Source organism: Larus michahellis, chromosome 3 (assembly GCF_964199755.1).
Source record: "Larus michahellis chromosome 3, bLarMic1.1, whole genome shotgun sequence".
NCBI lineage: Eukaryota > Metazoa > Chordata > Aves > Charadriiformes > Laridae > Larus > Larus michahellis.
This window is the reverse complement of record NC_133898.1, coordinates 34,248,113-34,269,815: the sequence shown is the minus strand read 5'-3', so window position 1 is coordinate 34,269,815 and position 21,703 is coordinate 34,248,113. Positions and strand designations below refer to the sequence as shown.

Here is a 21,703-nt window from a genome sequence, read left to right as displayed (position 1 = left end):
TGTGCCCAAGGTGTTTTCTTTACCTAATACAGTTTTCATAATTAGGGCTATAGTTATCCAATGACTTCCCAACCCTGTTGCACGCTTAACAACTTGCCACAATATATGGTACATTCTAAGAGCTGAAAAGACATGTTCTGACATGTAGTTGCAGGTCTGGGATGTCCAGAAATACTTTTCATCACCACAAATAAGAGCTGGAAGACTGGAATCTGAATCACACCAGTCAATGAAATTTTTTCCACTAACTCTGAGTGGGACAAAACCGTGTCGATGACTCACTTTTTGACATAACTTAGTAGTAGTGGAAAATTGATGTGCAATTCCTTGTATTCTATATAGGCTTTAAAATACGCAGTTAATAGTCTATTTCTTCTTAGGCATAGGAACAACATTTACACAAAAATGGTACACGGGAAGTGTTGTTTTAAGACATATTATATAGCTTTGGGATTTTTAGCCTTTTCCTTCAAAAGTGAGTATGGCTGTTCAGTGGCTGAGGAAGAAAAGTCAAAACAGACACTCTGAGATCTAACAAACGGTGGTCCCAAAAGCTACTAAAGATACTAGATGCTTGGACAGATCTCATCCCCTCTGAAGACAAAGATAATTTTGTATGCTTCCATCACTGGAGATTGAGAGAATCTATCCTTCATCTCTCCCCTCCTCTCCCTGTGCAGGCTGAGGGGAGGAAGCCGTGTCTTACAAATTACTGTCAATGAGTAAAAAAGAAAAGTATCACTTCACAGGTATCTATTTAGTATTCAAGTTAAGTTACCAGTTTGGGAGGCAACGACGCAACCTGGAATGTATAACAAAAGTGTGACGCACACAAAAATTGTTAGCATCTATTTATTAGCTTGCCCTACTCACCTGACTGGATTCAGAGTTACAGAAGGTTAAATCCCATGGCACAGACCATTTCCTTTATTTATAGCAGATTGCACACTTGGCTACCTTATTTCCATTGGCAGAATTCCTGCTTCCCCATAACAAGCCATCTCAGACATATCAAGAAGACCTGAGTCTAGACTTAACAGTGAAAGCGTATTTTTGCAACTTTGTCCTTGTGCAGGAAGTCTAGGTGGTACTTTGCATGGTCATTTCTCTATTACGGTTTCCATCTGACTTCCACTCCTGGATACATTTCAGGAGCCACTTGCAAACAGAATCAGCCACTGTCATTTCTTGTGCAATCTAACTTTGCCTTTGTATTTTAGAAACAGATGCTAGAGAGTGTTTCTTATGCATAAAGCCCCCATTTTAGGTTCTTTACTCATCTCAGCTCTTTGTCGTGTTAGTATACATTTTGTCATATGTACATAATATACATATGTCATTATTGTATAACAATAAGGCTTTTTAATTCTCCAGAGCTCTTGGTAATCATTCCAGTACCTCTTGTTGCTCTCTTTAAATTAAGACAGCTAAGACAGTTTTTGGGACAGGGACTTCTTGATACAAGATTCTGTCTGAGCTCCAACACCAAGTTATGAATATGTGTTCATAATGCACACGCACGAGCTCAGAATCAAAGCTACATATTTGAGCCACAAACAGGGAGCAAAGTCGTGATGGGATAATGCATCCCAAAATATTTGTGTGGTGACTGTCGGGGACCTGCAACTAATCCTTTACAGAACCTTACTGTTGTGCTTCATTTTAAGTGAAAGCCTGTATTCTGGAGTTGGAACTGGAAGTCAATACCAGGAGCTTTAGGGTTTGACGCCTTGAAAGGAATGTTTAACTCAGTGTTTTCCCCAAACTAAACTTGCATAAAGTATGTTCATGAGCTGTTATGGCTAAAATAGCTCTTAGGAATTTAAGGTCCTCTTTTTTTTTTTTATGGTCTTGTCACTGGTATCATCAGCTCCAACCAGCTATACCCACTGCTAAGATGAAGTCTCTACCCTGTCCTTTGTCTGCCTCTCCCTTGTGAAATGTTTACCATTGTGTAATTTACTGGATATTTTTTACCAAGTATTTTTATTCCAAGTTGGCAGACCATTAACGGTTAATCCCTAAGAAATCTTGGAAGCTAGGAGTCACAATGCTGGGGAACCTTCTGCTCTTGAGCAATGTCAAAAGAAAACTTTGTATAGATCTGTAAAAAAGGAGTTAACAGCAAGGAATGTTGTGCTGTCTGTGCTAAGCTAGACCACTGAAGCCCTTAATTCCTCATTACAGTTTATAATTTATTTCAGAGAAGGGTCCATTCTCATTTATTCCACTTTATTCAGATGTAGGGAGGATATTTGAGGTATACTCAGAAGTATCCTTTTAACCTGAAACAAAACTGTGGCCTCATTCCATGGGAATTACTTTAGTTGAACACTGGAACTTAAGTGTAGGACCCTGATTGGAAACGGGGAAGTTACATCAAGTGAAGCAGAAACAACGCAGTAGGGAATCAGGCCCCTGACTGCATGCAAGTTTGCTAGACAGCCCATCTGTTATTGCTTTTTATACACTGTGAAACTTAGAAATGGAGTAAGAATGGAATAAGAATGAAATAAAGCTCTTCTATTTACTATTTATGTGATGCGATTTTTAGTGGAAATATAAAAATGGAGTAAAGTTTGGGGTTTCTAGCAGTCTTGGCCTCTGCTCATTCTGTGTGTTCTATATGTGAAAATGTGGAGGTGCAGTTGATCTCCTTTTAAATGGCCATGTGCAGGACCAGCCAGCTTGGACCTCACACAGTGGGGGTGTTTCATACACTGTGGTGTTAGCTGCAGTGCAAATTTTTTATTACACTGTTTGTTTCACTAAGCCCTTCCTTTGTGCATACGGTGGTCAATTAAAAAACCCACAATCTAAACCCAAAACAAAAAACCTCCCAGTTTTTCCCATGTCTCCGTGGTCAATATAACTAAGGTTTAAGTAAAGCTTCTTTTATCACCTCAGTTAGCTTGTTTACATATAATAGGCACTGCTGAGTAGTACATCTGGTTAATGATTATCTTTTACATATTGATATTAGTACCTGAAGTGGGAACATCTCATTTCCTGAATATGATTACCATTTTGAAATCTTATGCACAGGGGAAAAAAACCAATTCTATAAATTAAACAAGAAGTTCTGAGAACTTGTATCCCCCAGTTCACATCCAGATACTAATGCATCTCATTTACTTTGTTGCTATTCCCTTGAGTTATCTGTGTCATGCAGACCAGTCTTGCATGTCATGTTAACTATCCACTGAAAAAAAGCTAGAAGTGTACTTGTAACAGTGCCCTAAGCTAGCACACAAGGTAGGTAGAAGAACATAAAAAATTCATCACTGTTACATTTCAAGTTGCTGGGATATTTTAATTCCAATAGGACAGGGCCCATGTCAGCTAAAGATGGAGCTATAATTAAACTGATATGGCATTCACAATTGCCTCGAAACCCGCTGTAGTTGTCATATGTTTCTTTTCCCCATCTTTAAACTATATGGAAATCAATTATCTCAACAAACCAGCTGTAAGGACTGTATGCCAACCACTTACACTTGAAGTGAATAAATTATTTGAAATTCATTATTGATGTGAACAACTCTCCAAGATTTAAAGCACCAGTCCATTTTCTGTGCTGAGATTCACATGGAATTTTAACAAGTTCAGCACTATCCTCCGTCACAAATTCGTATAGCAAACTGTTATGCAAATAGCTAGAGTTCAGGGATTGGCGAGCCGTGCACAGAAAATTATGCTTCAGACGACAAAGTGCCTGTGAGTTAATGGTTCTTTACATTTAGTGACAAATTTGTTCCTGATTTACCCCAGAGTGACAGACACAGGGTAAAAGGGGGACATCGGAGACTGAAAATACCATTTGTGTGTCAAGGATGTTAGCAACCTGGAGTGGTGATAGGCACTGGTGTCTACAGGATATGAAATTGAGTTGATGTGATGTCATTTTGGCTCTACTGTAACCTGGTTATCTCTTGCCAAGACTTCATGTATGATTAGTCAGCTCGGAGAGGACAGCAAGCCTTATCAGGCACACTTCCTGACATTCCTGTCAACTTAAGAAATGTGGTTAAGGAATTTAAGATGAGGTGTCACATCTTCATATCAAATCCCATTGAGTCACCACCTACAAGTTTGAAGACTCCTAAAAATATTAATGAAAAGGAAAAATGAAGTTTGGGCTGGATTTGACCTTGTAATGCGTTTTGCATGCTACATCCCTCTAAGTTAGTGTCTTTAATATGCATACATTTTCTTTGTATACGTGGAAAATAATCATTACACAGTTTGTGGAAAAATAATATTCATTAATACTAAGGCAAAGGCATGTTCTGAGTTAGCTGACTTCTAGTTTGTAGAATAAGGCAACCTTTTATGTGCATAAGCAATTTTAAAAGAAACTCCTTGTGTAAAAAGCTTGCAATCCCATATATTTAACAAGGACTGTATTAGGAATGAAAATAGATGAAAATACTAAGCATAACAATATTTTTTCATCTCTTCAAAGGAAAAGCTTGTACAATGTAATATTCGCACTGTATACAGACTCTTTCAAGTTTCTTTTCAAAAGCAAGTTAGCAGCGTGCTATTTTTATGCCATTACATTTGTCCAACTGCACAATTTGTATTAATAAAAGTAGTTGCATTCTCTTCCTTGCAGTGGGGCTCAAAGTTAAAATTCATTGCTAAGCCGAAAAGATTCCATATATGCTGCAGACCAAAACCCTGCATAAACAAGGCACACTAAAAGGTCTGTCTATAGACTACCATCTGGAAGACTGAACATGCATCAGTACCCAGTTTTTCAGCCATTGCCAAGTTATTCTTCCAAGTATTTCAGGGCCTGGTAAGCTCCAAAGAGTCTTCTCAGGCAGCATGCAACTGCTTCACAACCCTTAAAGAGAAGCTTATGCAGGACCCTATGTGTCCTGACACATAGGGTACACATTCCTTCAATAACAGTTATTACAGTTAATAATTAAAAATATATTGTTACTGAATAAGCAGCTCTGGGAAAAATAATTCTGCATGCACAAACACTCAGTACTGCTTCATACAGAGACCATTCCAGTGCTTGTGCTGCAGGTCCAGAAGACACGCAGAGTTTGTAAGTACATCCTGGAACAGATACAGAAGACTGCATCCAAGAGAGCATCCACATGCAAGAGCCCTGTTAAAAGGAACATAAAGCTATAGTTACATGAACACCTTTACTTTTTCTGTTACTGAGTAGAGCAGCAATAAACTTCTTTTCACACATTGTCTTATTTGTTTTGTCGATTTCACCTTTCACAAGCAATCGCTATTTAGTTGAATAGTCCTACAAGGGCTTTGTGCTCTTCCAGAACCGGTTTGTGATGTCTGAGGATGACCCCCCTGAATTCTTGCTTCCAAATGTAAATGCATTTGTCTGATCTTAATAAGACACAAACAGAAGAACCAGTGGGAACACTTTGAATAGAGCAAATGACTTAGACCTTTAACTCCGCCACTTTTCTCATGACAATGAAATGCTAAAGCAAGAGGATCTGTGACCTGCATGTTCAGCAAGCTAAGCCCATGAAGTTCCAGACTCATGTTGTGTGCTTGCTCTGAAGAACCATCCAGCAGCCAGAAGAATTTCCCTCCAAGAAATAAATGGTAAGTTGTAGATTTTTTTGTGCACAAGCACAAAGCTAGACAACCTCTTCTTTACCAAACTCTCATGACTATTTCAGAGTAGACAAAGACATAAAAGAAGAAATAGTTTAACACCTCAGTTATCTCAGGCTGAGTTATAGAAACGTTCAGTGACTCAGAGAGAAGACATCTACTGCTAGTGTACTGCCTTCAATCTGAAACGATGTAAAACTTTATCTAATTGACTATAAAGATTGTGAATCGTCTTCTCAAAGTCTTGTCCTGTGGAACAGGAATTTAGTTGTGTAGATCTCTCAGTCTATAAGCAAGCGTGAGAAGAGAGCAATCAATTTATTCTTTAGACTAGAGTATCATTTCCAAATTCTTCAAGTTAAATAGTTTCCAAGAATACCACTAGATCTCTCATGCTTGGATCTGACAGCTGGGTGGATTTTAGATGAAACACCTTGCATTTTCTGGGGATAGACATCTACCTTTCTAGATGTTGGATATTTATGTGCTAATAATATCATTGAAAGTGCTACTCAACTGCAACCTACCTCTACAGTTCCTTGTCATCTACAACACCAATATTTCTGTCAAAGAAATGGATGCGCACAAGACTGATAACTGCCAGTGCCTTGCAGTCTTACAGGCCCTGGAGCAAGATTCCTCACTTGTCTTCCCAGTAGGACTCTGAGCATGCTGATGCCATCTACAGTTCTCAAGGAACACTATCCCACACACATCTCAAAGCATCACCCAGCTATAGATATGTGCTGTATGGACATAACTCCCCAGTTTTCATATCAAATTAAGTAATTAGACCAACAGATTATTGGTTGGTAAGTGATGGAGATCTCTCTTGCTGAAATTGTCCCATAGAGGGAGAAGGCAAGAGCGTGGGAAGAGAGATATGTTGTTTATGAGAAAGCAAAAATGATATTATAGGACAGTGATTAAGATGTGGAAGGGGTGAATACGTGGGATGAAAGTTCATAGTAGTGGAACTTCAGTTCAGGATAAGATTCAGTTCACCTAAATGTTAGTGCCTAAACATTTGATTTCAAGCCTGTATATTGCCCAGGCTGCCTCCATAGTCAAGTAAATGAGATGGGCACCCCAAAAGGGCAAAGCACCTCCTACAACGAGAATTATCCAAGACCAGAGGAAGGGGTTCTGTCCCAGGGATGACTATTTCTCACCTTTGACAACGGAGCATGTTGAAAGGTGTCAGGACAAGCTATTACCCTCTGATTTCTTGCTCTAAGATTTTGAGGGCAATTTTTGTATCTGAACATCTGGCTTGGGCTTATCTCTAGTTCTTAAAGCAAAACCACTCATTAGAATGGAAATGATATTTCTTAATATTTTCATTTTTAATAGTACATTTATAGGATAAAGAAGTAGCTGATGATCAGTGCTTAATGCAAGGCTGGTCTGTGGCATTTAGCTTTGCAGGAGACAACATTAAGAGCTTATATAGACCCTAGCCTTACTTTTATTGAGGTCAATGAAAGTTTTACTACTGACGTCAATGAAAAGAAGCTCAGGCCCAGATACAGTGGCCATCGAGTCCTTGTTATTGTCTGGAGGGAACAGACAATTGCCTTGCAGCATTTCTGACCTTGCTTTCTTTTTTGAATTTATTTGTCTTTACCTTTGTACATTTTGTTTTCTAACTCACACCCCAAATTATTCTGAAATAGCTTCCTCTTCTACCATTAGGCCCAGTGATAGTTTATGCACTTTACTATGTCTTCAAACAGCATTAAAGTTCCAACAAATAAATAAATAAACAAACGTATAAACACAAAAATATCAAATTAATAAATAGGACATACCAGGCTTGATCTGTAACTGGAGTAAGTCAACAGAGTTTAGTTGCAGTCAATGGGAAGTATGCTAAAAAAGAGTCCCTGCTCCAACTGGTCTTTTGTTGACAGTCAGGGACAAAGAAAATAATTTGACCTCATTTCTAACACACTTGCTCTTCATAGTAATAAGTCAAATATGAATGGTCACATTGTATTTCACTGAGGTGAGATTAGAAGAAGGTGCCAGGAGAGGGGGCCTTCTACATAAGACAGGTGAAAAAGAAGCAAGCTGGAGGAAGAATGGAAACAAATGGAAACTTTACCGAGATAGCAAGGGAGTAATTGAAATGGAATTCTAAACTATGTCACAAATACCATCTATTTGTGACAGGGACACATACCGGAACATGACTTTCTAAATACGCAGCTTTCCCCTTACCTGAATTATTTTAATCACCAGTCTTCCCTTTTGAAAATGGGTGGGGGTGCCACACATCTTTACCTAAGAAGAAAAATAAGTTATTATACATTTTATAGTCATAAGCTGCCCTGCAAATCCCTGTAATTAAATGGAGGGCTTTGCAGATGCCAAAGGCTTTGTCATTCCAGCTCCTGCTCTTTTCTCTGGCAAAGGTTAACCAGAGCTCTGGCAAAAGGACGTTTGTTTTTTACAGATTGGAAAAGAAAGAACCCCAGGGTCTTGGCCAGATCCTATTATGCTGTTGTCCATTCCTGACTCCTGAATTTCTGGAACAAGGTCTTTCAAGGATGTTTGCACCAAATCCGTCCCCTCCAGGAATGTCGTCATCACGTGTGTGCCCTGTAAAACACACTAGTTTTTCCTAAACATGGTCTAGGTCTGCTATTTTTGCTGGGCCCTTGACAGTGTGTCATCTCTGAAATGTCATTGCATTAACCTTTCACTATGTTTGGGGTGCCAGTGTCAACTGCAGGCGCCTCCAGAAGGATGTGCGTTTGATTGGCAAAGACAGGATGATTGACACCGGGCTAGTATTCTGTCAAAGCTCAAGTGTATCATTGCGTGGCAAAGCTGTTCTGCTCAATGCCACCCATCCCCAGTCTATATGCCATGTTGGTGCTTTTCAACCCACTGTCAAAGACAGCTAACAACTGGTTTTGGTGATGTACAACAAAAAGGAAACCTACGGGTAATCAGTGACAGAAATGGCTACAGTTAGAATAGTAAAAAAAAAAGCATTTTATTTCTACCTATCCGTCTCTGTCTGTATATTTATACATACTTGCACACTCTCAACTAGACGATTCTTCACTACAAAACTGTAAGCTTTGAATAATTAATCTGTAAGGCCTGAGTCATCAGTCTTTATTTTTCTATCTGGGAAGTTAAGGGGAGTTTTCCTAGATACCAGTCCCACAGATTAAGTCCAATTATCAGCAACTCTGATTCGGATACCTGCAAAGTTTTAAAATGTCCTAGCTTGTCAGTGCTTTTAAAGCACTTTCTGCTTTAAAACTGAAGATATGCCTGAGAATAATTAAGAAAATGTTTAAAGAGGAGGATAATTATTCAAGTAATTTGTCTTTTAAAATTAACAATGTGCTCTTATCTGTTGGCCTAAAAACCTATGTGACATTTTTGTACTATTCAAATAAGTCATTCTATCACCTTCTCAAGTGAGAGGGTTCATTTGCATTCACTGATCATCTCGTTGCATTTTGCCTGTAGCCCTGCCTGCAATTTCACTCGGATATGTTATTCTTCTCCACTTACTTTCTTAATGCCTTGGGTAGCTGGCAGTGGCATTAAAAATGTGGTGCTTCTCAGTTGCAGCCGACAGCCAGTGAAACAGTGCTTCCTTTCTGAATATGTGAACCGAGGATGAAAAATCTGTGGATTCCAGATTTTGTGCGTTGTAGCTCAATGTATTTTTAGAAGATGAGAGGTTTTAGAAGCATCCCAGCTTTTTGCCTTTTGCATGTGTGTCCATTTCCAATGAGAAAGTTTCTTCTACTTCTAACACTGGCTGGTTTTTCATCTTTCCTTTAGAAAAAACTCTTTCATGAAACTTTTTATGGGAACACATTGATTTCTGGAGAAAACGCTGTCAGGAGGCTTTACTTGAAATAACAGCGAAGACAACAGTGAAATATATCCACTTATGCAAAACACTGTTGTTATCTTCTGAATCAGTAACGTTCTGCTGATTCAGAAAGGATGATAGGTCTTCCCTATCCCAGGGATTTCCACAGATGGAGGTTTTTACTGAGGTACAGAGTGAAACTGATAGCTGAAATCTTGGCTAATTCCTCACAACGCAACGCCAGTTTTGTAATTTTCTTTTTTTTTTTCTTCTTTTCTGCCTCCAGATGTCTTCTGCTCATATTGTCTCCTGCCACTTTTCAGCCACAATTGCTGCCTCCTTCCTTCCCCCAGCTTTCTGTTGACTTTCTGTTGCATGCTTCCTGTCCATAGACCCACCTCTTAAATATGGTCTCCAAATATAAGTTCATGTTCCCACTGCTTGACAAAACTTTATCAAACAGCATTAAACTACTGCATCAACTTCTGCTTTAAATCATCCCCTGTGATACAATATTCAGCTGTTTATGACCTGTTTAATCTCACAGAACTGTTTTCAACAAACTCTCTGCTGAGCTTTTCTTGTCACTGCCGTCCATGTATCCTTGGAGAGATTCAGACATTCTTGCCATCACAAAGTCATGTCTCCCTTTGTTATTATAGCATTATCATTCATTAGTTCTTTCCTTATGTCTCTCTCTTTAGCGTGATCTTTTTCCCTCAGACACCTGTGTAATAAATCCCACTTCAGTGGCAATGGCTCAGAAGTTTATCTCTGCTCGGTGCTATGCTGTCTTATCTCCACCCACACAATCCTGTATCCTACCCTGTCTCCAACAAAAAACAAGCCCCTCATCTTCGCTTAAGCTTTTTTGACCTGTTCCACATTATCTGTGCCACTATTTTCACTGGCAGTGGGACTTACAGTTTGAGGATCGTCTTTGACTTCCTCTCCAATCACACATCCAAGCTGCATTACAATTCTGCCACATCTGTCTCCAGACCATATCCAAAATCTGTTTCTGACCACACCTCACAACAAAAACTCTGAACCATCCCCTGCTTTGCCACCCACTGCAGCCGCCTCCTCTTTGGTCCCCCTGACATTCAAATCACTACTTCTGCATCACACACAACAATTCTCACAGGGCAAATCCTTCTCACAGGTCGGAGTCTTTGGTTTAAATCTCTTCACCAAAGTCCTCCTCCCCCGTATCAAATTCCAGTCGTTCCAGTCCTTGCTGTCAGAGCCCAATCAATCCCTTCTTAATTCTCCGCCCTCATTTCTTCGCGTCGCCCACACTGTGCCCTATTGACTGCCCACAGCCGTTGCCTCCCCTCTTTTTAGTATTACAGTGCGCATGCACTGGGTGCCTGAAATGCTGTTCAGAGTCATTACCCACTTCTACTTTGAGCACAAAAGCAAATAGCGATTTGTGGCACGGTTATTTGATACGTAGGGATAGTCTATTTACATACTGATAGATGGCTAATTGCTTTCATACTTACTGGTAATAGTTCTGGTTTGCCTTATCATATCTCTCTCTCCTTTTCGCCTGCTCAAAATATCTCTTCCTTGTGACAGGTCTGTAGACCCTGTAACTTCAGAGAGCATTTTGTAAATTTGACGGAACTTTGTAATCCCATATTATTAGGTAATAAAAACATAAGTATGGCTCATAATTTGTCATAACCTTAATATCTTCCTACATTTGTCATCCATTCCACAAGTTGTCCCAAAGTACACTCCCTTAAATAACTACTTCCTTGTTTAAAATCTTTATTTTAAACAACAATAAAAATAGATGAAAAATGTCTATGTTAATATTTATCAAAGATCTGTAGCCTTATTACAGGAATTACAGGTACTACTCTCATTTGTATGTGGTACTTAATTTCATTATTAATAGCATAAATACAGAATTTTTCGAAATTTTAATTTGCAGACAGCACGGGTCATAAAAAAAACCCAAACTGTAGAAAAGCTTTTGAATTGACAGAAAATGTAACAAACACAGGAGAGAAATTCTAACTCACTTTACTGTTCAAAGCAACTGCACGGTGTTTAATTCACATTCAATGGTGTTTAGAGATCTCCGTTGAGCATGGCCGTACTGTTTAACAGGGACATCTCTGAAAGCAACTGTTGTTCGATGTGTCAAGCCTGCAGTTTTGACATGGGGCATATTCTGTAGTCGCCCCACTGATTCAAATAGTTTGGAAGTAGTTAGTATGAGCAGTGACGTGGGTAGTGGGAAAGGCAATATCTAGATCTAACAGTTTATCACTGCTAGAAAATTTTTCAGGATTCAAACAGTCTGTCACACCCCAGCTAAGAAATGACTTGTTTTTACAATGCCGTTCATCAAGAGCATACTGCTGTGCTGATGGCAAAATACACACGCAGACGACTAAGGACTGATATCTAAGTATAGGGGAAGATATCATCTGACGAGGAACTAATAATGATGAGCTCTGTGATAATCTGACAGACTCAAGATATCTGCGAAGACTTCCTGGAAATGAAAGGCAGTTCGGATGCAGCAGAAAATAAAGTAAGTGGCTCTAAAGAGAAAAGATCTCAGATAGCCAGTGATTCAAGAGGGGAAGGTCTCTGCCTCTTAGGAAGGGCTGCGGAGGGAGCCAGGGATGTGCTTCCCAGAGCGATGGCAGGGGAAGGGTACTTTTTGTAAGGGGTTTGATGGGTTCCTGCTGCTAGCCATTTTAGGGAGCCCACAGAACTTTCAAGTTCTCTTATTTAAACTTTATTTATTTAAAAAATATGTGTTATTTAAACAAATCTAATCTAATGAAGACAAACAATTCCTCCCTTTTCCCCTTCCTATTAATTATATATCTGACTGAGGGACAGTGTAGTGTGCTTATACACATTCATCCTAAAATGGGTTTTTTGCAAAATCCATGATAATTAGAACTGACAGGAGGTATATTTTTGTTCTAGAACATGCTTAAAAGGCTTAAAATTTTCATCTGGTGAATGATATGAAAAGTTCTGGGGTTTACAGTATTTTTGGTTTCTCATGCTTTACTGGTGTCATAGCAAAAAAGAAGACTTCATGCTATTTCCAGAAAGATTTCCATATACAGTCTCATAAAAAGTTATCTAAAACATACCATGTTTCACAACATGGAAAACACTTGCTTTATCAATCACATGAACCAAACCCACCTTTAAAATGTTAAACATATCGGAACAGTTCTTTATCTTGCTTTACACTAACATTCATACCATCAGGAACCAAGATAAGTTTAAATTAAAGCGTAAATCACAAAATATCTGGGCAGTTAAGTGCCATGCTGTAAATTAATATAAGCCTTTGCATACCGGCTACATCTGCTGAGTGATGCACTGGCTTTTCTGTAATAGGCATCTCTTCTTTAGCTGTTAGCCCATCCTTGGATAACTCTTAACGGCCAGTTCCAGCAAGGAGAGGAGCAGAACATGCCTGAGAAGCAAGAAGTGAAAGTGTGAAAGTAAACTTGGGTCTTGCTTTTTTTTTTTTGTCCATTGCTTTCTTTCTATAGGATGGATATCTCCATTCTGAATTGTTTGTCTCTATCACACCTTAAAGTAAATCACATTTACTTTTGACAATCTATTCAGTGTAGGCTTGTTGCCTGAATATCGCCCACCTCTTGGCACACCTTTGTTGTGACACTCCTTGAAAGTGTTGCAACATTGTCATTGGTGTTAAAAACTCTTGGTCCAATCCTCTACTCTCCGTACCTCACCTTCCTCAGCCCCCTGTGTCTTTTGCTTTCTTCTAAACAACAGGTATGGACTTGCTGTCCCATGCATGTACTGCGTTGCACTCTGCTCACCGCACCGTCTCAACCTCTGGGCTGCTGCTCTTGAGTTCTCTAGTTCCTACCTGCCTGTTTCTCCACCTTCTTACTGAGGCTCCACATATCATCCATCCATCCAGCCACCCACCCACCCATCCATCCCATGCCGATGTCCCACTCTCCCTGCCGCCTTCTAGAAAGCAGTGGGTGCCTTCAGCTGCAGTTACAATTGCCTCCACTGAGCCCGTGTGGCAACTCAGCCCCCACCTTCTCCCATGGCCCCTTGGCTTTTGGCACTCAGCTGCAGCTCAGATTACTGCATATTTCCCATCAGGGAATTAAGCTCTTCAGAGACAACTGCAATTGCACATGCAAAATGTTTGTCACGCTAATAGAGTGTTCTCTCTATATTTTCGATCCTCATCAGATAAGACTATAAATACCTGAAAGACTGGACAAACTTGTGCAACCATTTTTGGATTACATAGTCTACAGGATTAGACTTCTTGCAAGATTTCCAGAACTTCCTGGTTGGCTAAGTGGAAATATTTTAAAAATAACATCTTACAGTATTTCAGTGTTTCTGTTTCCTCTATTGGTCAAAAACAGGAAATGCAGAAGCATGTGAATCTCAGGTTTTACTAAACTTCAGAAAAAAGGTTCAGAGAGAGAGCACTTTAAAAAAAAAAAAAAAAGACCAGATTAGAAGCCGGTTTCTATTTTCACCTAAACCGGTTCATCCATCTGCTTTAACCATCCTTCAAAAACAACACCAACCAGAGTATTTTGCATATTTGTAATGTCTGATGGAGATAATAGGCAGTGAGCAGGCTGGTTCCAAAATAGGCTCATGCTCCTTGTGTAACCCAGTGCGTGAACATCCTGACAGGCAATTATTTGTTTTTTCTCTCTTTACCAGTGCAAAACATTTGGATAGTCAGGTTTTAATTTATTTCCATTTACAATGTTACCTAAGGACATTTCTTATCTGAGAAAAGCATTACCATTCGAAAGAGCATTTTCCCTCTTTTAATAGCTGCCTGTTCAGTGCTAGTTACCTTACTGCATATATAAAGTTAGGACTGTTTCTTCTCATGTGTATCCCTGTACACTGATCTACACTGAGTTTCATCTGCCATTTTATTGCCACTTCCACAGCTCTAAAGAAGGAGCACCTAACCTTTACCTTATCATTTATTCCTCTGTAAAATGTATTCTGCAAGTCTGTCAGTTAACTCTTTCTCCTCACACTATCATCATACTACAAGTTCAAGCATAGCACGACTATGGAAGAAATTTGCTCGTAATATTTTATCCTATTTTTCCAAGTAGCCTATCAAACTTTTTTTTAAGCTTTAGAATTAGTTTTTCCTCTCTTTATTCTCATGTTGAAATTTTATGGCTTCTTACATTTCTGAGAATTTGACTTAGGATATATCCAACCCTCCTGTCCTGCTGCTCTTACTGATGTGTAAACCAGCCTTATAAGTTGTGCAGTGGGGACAGTGCAGAACAAGGACAACAGAGAAGCTCTGACACTGCCGTGTCCATTGATGTTTTTGTGGTTAGTACAATTTCACCTTCTTCAAACCAGAAAATATTTAAGATCAGACACTGTTTGTGCTAATTTTCTGAGGCCTGGTTCAGAAATGACCTATTCTTTCCTACCTGCTCCAGCAAGAGGACGTTGACAAGAATGCGTACAAAGCCCATCAGTAGGTTTAATGGAGGTTGAACTGATTGCTGTTCCCTTGGCACTTTCCCTGAAGCTGCTTGGGTACCTCCCAGTTAATATTCTGCAAGCTGATGGCATTGCTTTCCTGATGTGCTTTCTCACCTTAGAGCAACTTGCAATGCAGTCACTTCTGAGCCAGAGATGACACCTTTGTGTTTTAATAGCTTTTCATAGACTGTTTGTCTATGAATTTGTCGAAATGTCTTTGAATCCATGTGAACATCCACAATATGCTGTAGCAATGAGTAAGAGCAGTTTATGACCTGAGAGGAAAAATAGTATCCTTCTGCTTTCTTCATACTCCCATTTGATTCTTTCATGTGTTCCCCTTAGGTGTTGCACTATGGAAAACCATGAACATGCTCCACACCATTTGTGCTTTCAAAGATTTCCATCACATCCCGCTTAGTTATGTCCTCCTAGGCTGAGAAATCCCAATCTATTCTTAGTCGTTCCAGCACGAGTCTTAAATCACGCTTTCTCTTCTCTTCTCCCTTCCCTTCCCTTCCCTTCCCTTCCCTTCCCTTCCCTTCCCTTCCCTTCCCTTCCCTTCCCTTCCCTTCCCTTCCCTTCCCTTCCCTTCCCTTCCCTTCCCTTCCCTTCCCTTCCCTTCCCTTCCCTTCCCTTCCCTTCCCTTCCCTTCCCTTCCCTTCCCTTCCCTTCCCTTCCCTTCCCTTCCCTTCCCTTCCCTTCCCTTCCCTTCCCTTCCCTTCCCTTCCCTTCCCTTCCCTTCCCCTCCCCTCCCCTCCCCTCTCCTCTCCTCTCCTCTCCTCTCCTCTCCTCTCCTCTCCTCTCCTCTCCTCTCCTCTCCTCTCCTCTCCTCTCCTCTCCTCTCCTCTCCTCTCCTCTCCTCTCCTCTTCCTTCCTTTTCCCTCCCTTCTTATTTTGTGTCAGCTTAATTCCTTAAGACCCTTGGTTGAGGGACTCTGTTAAAAATAGAAATCCAAAATTTGTCAGCTGACCTCCCCTGTGTACTTACTCAAAGGCTCCTCCAAAGGACTTGACAGATTTGCAAAGGATGGCTTCCTGGCCACGTGTGCAGCGCATACACGGGTCCAATTCTGACCTTATGCCTAGGGGTTCTGCTCGGATGCAGCTGAAAGCAGAATCAGACCATCTGTTGAAAATGTAACAGAAGACATTTGCTGCAGTGCTAAAGTAACTAGGTGTTGATATTTCAGACGTAAGAATATGCAAGTGTTAGCAATAGTGTTGCTGTTTGAAAAGTGCATTAATTAGGTCATGCTGAAGAGATGTGCCCTCACACAGAGACAACAGCATTGAACAATATTCAATAGTCAACAAAACATTTACATGGAAGTGCAATTTTATCAGCTGGTCAGGCCTGAATTCCTTAAAGAACTTGTTAATCACCCAGATATAAAACAAACGAAAAGAGCGAAACAAAATGCACAATATTTAAGCGATTAATAAAAAGTCTTTAATAGAACCTCACAGAGCTTTAGCAAACTTCTTGCACATAGTTGTTCTCCTCTGGGCATGGCATAAACATCTGAATGTGAATTCAGAGGTTAACATCTTTTTAAATGCTAAAAGCACCAGCAGGGTTTTGAATGAAATGGTTTTTCAACCATAGGCAAGGCTTTTTGGAAAAATATATAATAAATGCCCAGTCTTACATAATTGATGGCAGCAGCTAATATTGGTCTCATTATTATTGTCATTTAATTATAGTGCAATTCTCTCCAATATTTTTTCAATGTAATTTAACAAGTTATATGTCATCTGATAGTATCACAAAATGTGCCATTACACAAGCAATTGACAGCTATGCTGTTTTAAAAAACATTGGCTACCCAACAGCATAATTTATACAGGTGTACAATGAAGTACTAATGCAAAATACGTCTTTACTAAATCACTGCAAAAAAAGTTAAGGAAAAGGAGTTCTTCAGTCGCAACTGTATACTGTTCAGGGAGACTAGGAAGTCTGGATTTCATTTGTAATTAATTTTAAGATCAGAGGGCTCTCATCTCACCTCACCTTCCAGTAATCCCTGCCTACAAATGTCTTCCAGAGTCCCTCATGTATCACCCTACCAAAGAAAGGGACAAATGCTGATAGTAACACTTCTAAAGTGTCCAAACGTTTTGTGTCTACAGAACAAACTCCAGCCAGGGAAAAGGTTTCTGGCGTCTTTAGAGGACTATAGATCAAGTCTTAGAAATCACAGAATACGTAAGAAACCATTTTCAGAAACACAAGTTTCTGAGCTAGCCAGAGAGACAAGGAGGCAAATTCAATCTTTACTTCCCAAATCAGCTGCAGAGTTACTCTGAGGCTATGCAGAAGGAACTTTAGTGGCAAGAGTTTCATTCTGTGCCAGGAATAAAACATGGATATTTCAAAATTTCTCACAAAGAACTATTTAAAAAACACTCAAGGTCATTCATAATATCCCATTTTGATGTTAATGTTTTATTTTGTGCTGTAATATATAATCTATTGTATTAGAGAAAATATAATACCAAAGTGAAAAAGTGTTTCAAGTGAAAAATGAAACCCCAACAACGTTGAAATGGATTATTTTGACATTTTCTCCTTGGTTTTCTTTCAAAAGAAAATTCAGGTGAAATCAAGTTGAATGTTTGCTGTGCAATTTGGTTTCTGCCGAACCATGACTTCTCAAAGAGGTAGTTCCTTAAAAATCCTTCTGGCCTATGTGTGACCCAAAGTCCTGTCCCCCTTGTCTTGCAGATGTCCCTCTGTCCTGGACCCCTTTGGACAGCAGCAAGCCTTCCAGCATGGGGCCAGCGCTCCCTGCCCACCGAGCTCACAGCAATGCGGCTCTGCTGTCTCGTCAATGTTTGCGCCTTTGGGCCACCACCGAAACTCGCATTCAGACAGCCCACTTCTCCTGAGAGCAGCACTTCAAGGCAAAAATATGCTTCTTCAAAAGCAAGACACAAAGAAAAATGCAATCCTGATCTTTAAGAAAAGCCTGGAGGCCTCATCATTAAGGTGGCTGAGAACTTCAGGTAGCAGCTTCATGTTCCTGTGACTCAGAGGAAAAGGCAGCAGTGTCACACTAGCATTACCACTAAAAATAACTGACACATGTAAAAATAAATAAAACACCACTTTGCCTGATATCTTTTAACAATGAGATGAATACTTGTGCAGTAGGTGGTAAGCTGAAACACATCATATTTGATATGAGAACACTTAACTTCACGGGGACTGAGACAATAACACTATACAATCATGTCTCTAGGGTCTAATTTGACTGTAAGTTTTAAATAACAATTCTATATCCCACTTGAACTTGAATGTGTTCTGCTCAGTGGGAAGGCAACAGAAACTTCAAAGTTCAGAAAGTGTATGCAAAAGCTGTGTGTTCACTTCTTCGACATCTGGGAAACTCGTTGTAAAAATATAGGGCCAGTGCAATCAGGAGCAGCATTTGGTCCATAAATATTGATCATGAAATGAACTTTTCAACACCCACATTTCTGTAAGTATTGTGAATGTGCTTTGATTTTTTTTTTAAAGCTAAGGGTTAAATACAAATTGCTGAAAATATTCCACAGATCAGCTCACTAGCCGTACAAGGGGTAATACTTCCACACACACAATTGAAACAGGAATACGTCAGATACGGGCCGGTTACTTTTGGCAATACTGAGAAGTTTAAAAAAGCATAGAGCGTTGCAATCATTTGCTTTTGCAGCATATCTCCCTGACTGGATACCTGTTAAACCTTATTCACCATCTGATGGGAAGCAGGATCCATAGTTTTTGAATAACAGTTTACTGGGGGATAGGAGATCAACAAAACTAGGGAAATAGAGTAGCTGAAAAAAAAGTTTAAAAAGTTAAAAGAAGAAGAAATATTTGTAAGTGTATGCTTATACAAGGAGCGATGTCTATTCTCCCCTTTTGCTCACCTTCCACAAAATTTTGAATGGAAAGAAACTGTGTGAATGCCAATTGAGATTGGAGCGCATAGTTGCACATATATTTGAACCAGGACAGTTTGTGTGGAATTTTCAAGTCTGAAAAAGAAGTAAGGTCATTTGAGGCCTCAGGGTCAGTCCTAATTTTCTGTCATCTGTTTCATAGTATCTTCCTTTTTGCCTGTTGTAAAGATGAACGTCCACCAGAGCAATGTTCAGCAAATTACGTTCCTGCCTTGCTTTGGATAAAAACTTAAACAATTGCATGAAGTAACTATCAACTTGAAAACGTTCTCCCCATCCAACTTCAATTTTTCTTCAGTTTTCTTAGCAAAACATCTCATCTCTATCCAAGTCTCCCTTTCCTTAACAAACAAGACCCCCACTGCTCTTGTGTTTCTCAGCTGAAGTTATCTGCATCCACTTGATACCACTTACGAAGGATGAAGCAAAAAACCACCATTCCATCTCAATGTAAGACTCCATCACCCATCATCAAAACTGTTATGGACCAATGGAAAATCTGGTTATGAAAGATAAAAATGGGTAATGAGTTAAGAAGTTTCAATTAAATGACAGACCTTTGGAAAAGATTGCAACTACTATTGTACTTATTAATAGAGAACAAATGTTAATGAACTAATGCAATTGGTTACTAAGATCACGCGGAACGATGAACTCAGAGACTTGAATTAGAATTACACTTCAAATTTCTTGAACCCAAAGGGGGTAAAAAATTGAGAAAGTTTGTCTTTCAAGCGAAAAGCAGGAACAAAACCTAGATGAATAAAGGTAAAGATAGTGCTATACGATTGGAGAACAGAAAGTATACTATATGAGAGGAAAAAAAAAGAATATTCGGGCAAATATTGGTTCATTAACCTAACCTCTAAAGTACACAGGGTTTTAGAACAGGTTTTGAAGGAACAGATACATAAAGACATGGAGGTGAATGAAATATTGGCTACAGTGCAGTAGGAAATATAATAAAAAAGAGAGATCTAGGCAGACTAACTTAATAGCTTCCTTTGATAAGATAGCTGATTTTCTAGACAAAGGAAATGGAGTCGATCTCATTTATCTAGACTTTGGTAAAGCACATGGTATGGTGCCACATGGGAAATTATTTGTTAAGCTGGAGAAGATAGGGATTAGTAGAAGAATTGAAAGATAGGTAAAAGACTGTCTCAAGGAACGACAGCAAAAGATAGTGTTGAAAGGAAAAGTATTGGTAGGGTTACCAGTTAGCGGTGGAATTCTTTATGGATCAGTCTTGGGTCTGATCTTCTTATTTCAATTAAGACCATGACACAAATATTAGGAATGTGGTGATACTACATAGGTTGGCACTATCAATACACAGGAGAGAAGGATATCATGCAGAAAAAGGCTGGATGACAGTAAGGACAAGTGTAATAGGAATGGGATGAGAAGCAGTATTTTGAAGGTAATGAAGGTAGTCACTTATCCCCAAATGAAGATAATGCATTTGGAAACCAATAACAAAAATTAAGAATTAGTTAGAAAAGACTAAGCTAGAGGGGGACCTCAGGTTAGTTGTCAGTCACAGCAGAGCTGAGAACAATCAGTGAGATACTGCAGTAAAAAAGGGCACACAAGGGATGCATCAGGAGGTATACTTTAGGTGAACAGAGGAGGACTAGCTCCGTTATGAAAGTCTCTGCTGAGGCCTCACCATAAATGCTGGTACGGTCCTGTTACAGAGTCTCAGGCAAGATAAATTAAAACTGGACAAGGTGCAGGGGAGGGCTAACCAAAATGGTAAGGAAAATAGAAAGTAAACCAACAAGTGTGCTGTCAGGGGTACGCATAAATACCGAGGCTGTCAATAGGAAAAAATCACTTACCTTAACTCATATTCAGGACAGATGCTTTGTTCTTCAAGTTTGTAGGAAGGCTCTCGTCTTTTGTGTGATGGATATTATCAGTAGGACTTAAACATTAGCCTGTCAGGCAGCATCTTCTCTTTGTCCCAGTTTAATATAGCGTGTCCTAATAAGGAACCCTGGCACTCTAGCACACCTTTGTGATTGAACGAGTAGCAGAAACAACCGTAACAGTAGTGGTAGTTGTAGCTGTAGTAATAATACCATCAGCAATCATGTCCTGCCTTTAATTCCCAATGTATTTGCCCCATTTCTCAGCTCCGCTCTCGTGCAGAGCAGTGAAAGAAGGCCAACATAGCACCAGATGCTGGAAAAGCCCTGACGTGTGGGCAAAACACAGTGTCAGTGTACGACAGTCATCTTTTGGAGCCTGCCAGTGGTCATCTATTGGCCAAGACCAATGTCCCACACCTCATGCTAACCGCATGTCTCATTCCCCAGTCTTACGAGATGTCAGTTTTTTACTGACTGATATCACAAGCTCCTACCTCTCTCAGAGTAGCACAAAGACGACAGATTATGTAAACATTACGGTTCATTTTTCCATAATCCTGACATGGATAGAGATGCTGTAGGTGATTCTCTATTAAAAGATCCTGATTAGCACTTTGGAAGCATGTCAGCAAGGTTTCAAGCCTCAAACTATGATCTTCTTCCTTCGTAACAAACGTGTTGTGGCCTTGCTTCGGAAAAACAGGTCTGCAAACTTTAATAAGTAAGAAAGAGTGGTGTAAAAATGACCCTGAAAACCCCTCCATAAAGTTAGTGGAACAAAACTCCTTCTGCCATACTTTTAAAGATAACCCATAGAATTCTACCTAGGGACAGAATTAGCATTTCAGGTCCACAGGCTCTACAGAAGACAAATACCTATTGCTTC

At 39.6% G+C, this 21,703-nt stretch overlaps 1 long non-coding RNA gene across 1 annotated transcript; it reads right to left on the bottom strand.

Annotated features, from left to right (window-relative positions):
• Positions 1–7,832: 7,832 nt before the first annotated feature.
• Positions 7,833–15,226, bottom strand: LOC141740036 (uncharacterized). Its single transcript, XR_012585863.1, has 4 exons — positions 15,101–15,226; positions 12,803–12,923; positions 10,966–11,052; positions 7,833–7,896 (listed from the first exon to the last, which is right to left on the bottom strand). It is a non-coding gene; the product is annotated as an uncharacterized LOC141740036 (long non-coding RNA).
• Between the last annotated feature and the right edge of the window lie 6,477 nt (positions 15,227–21,703).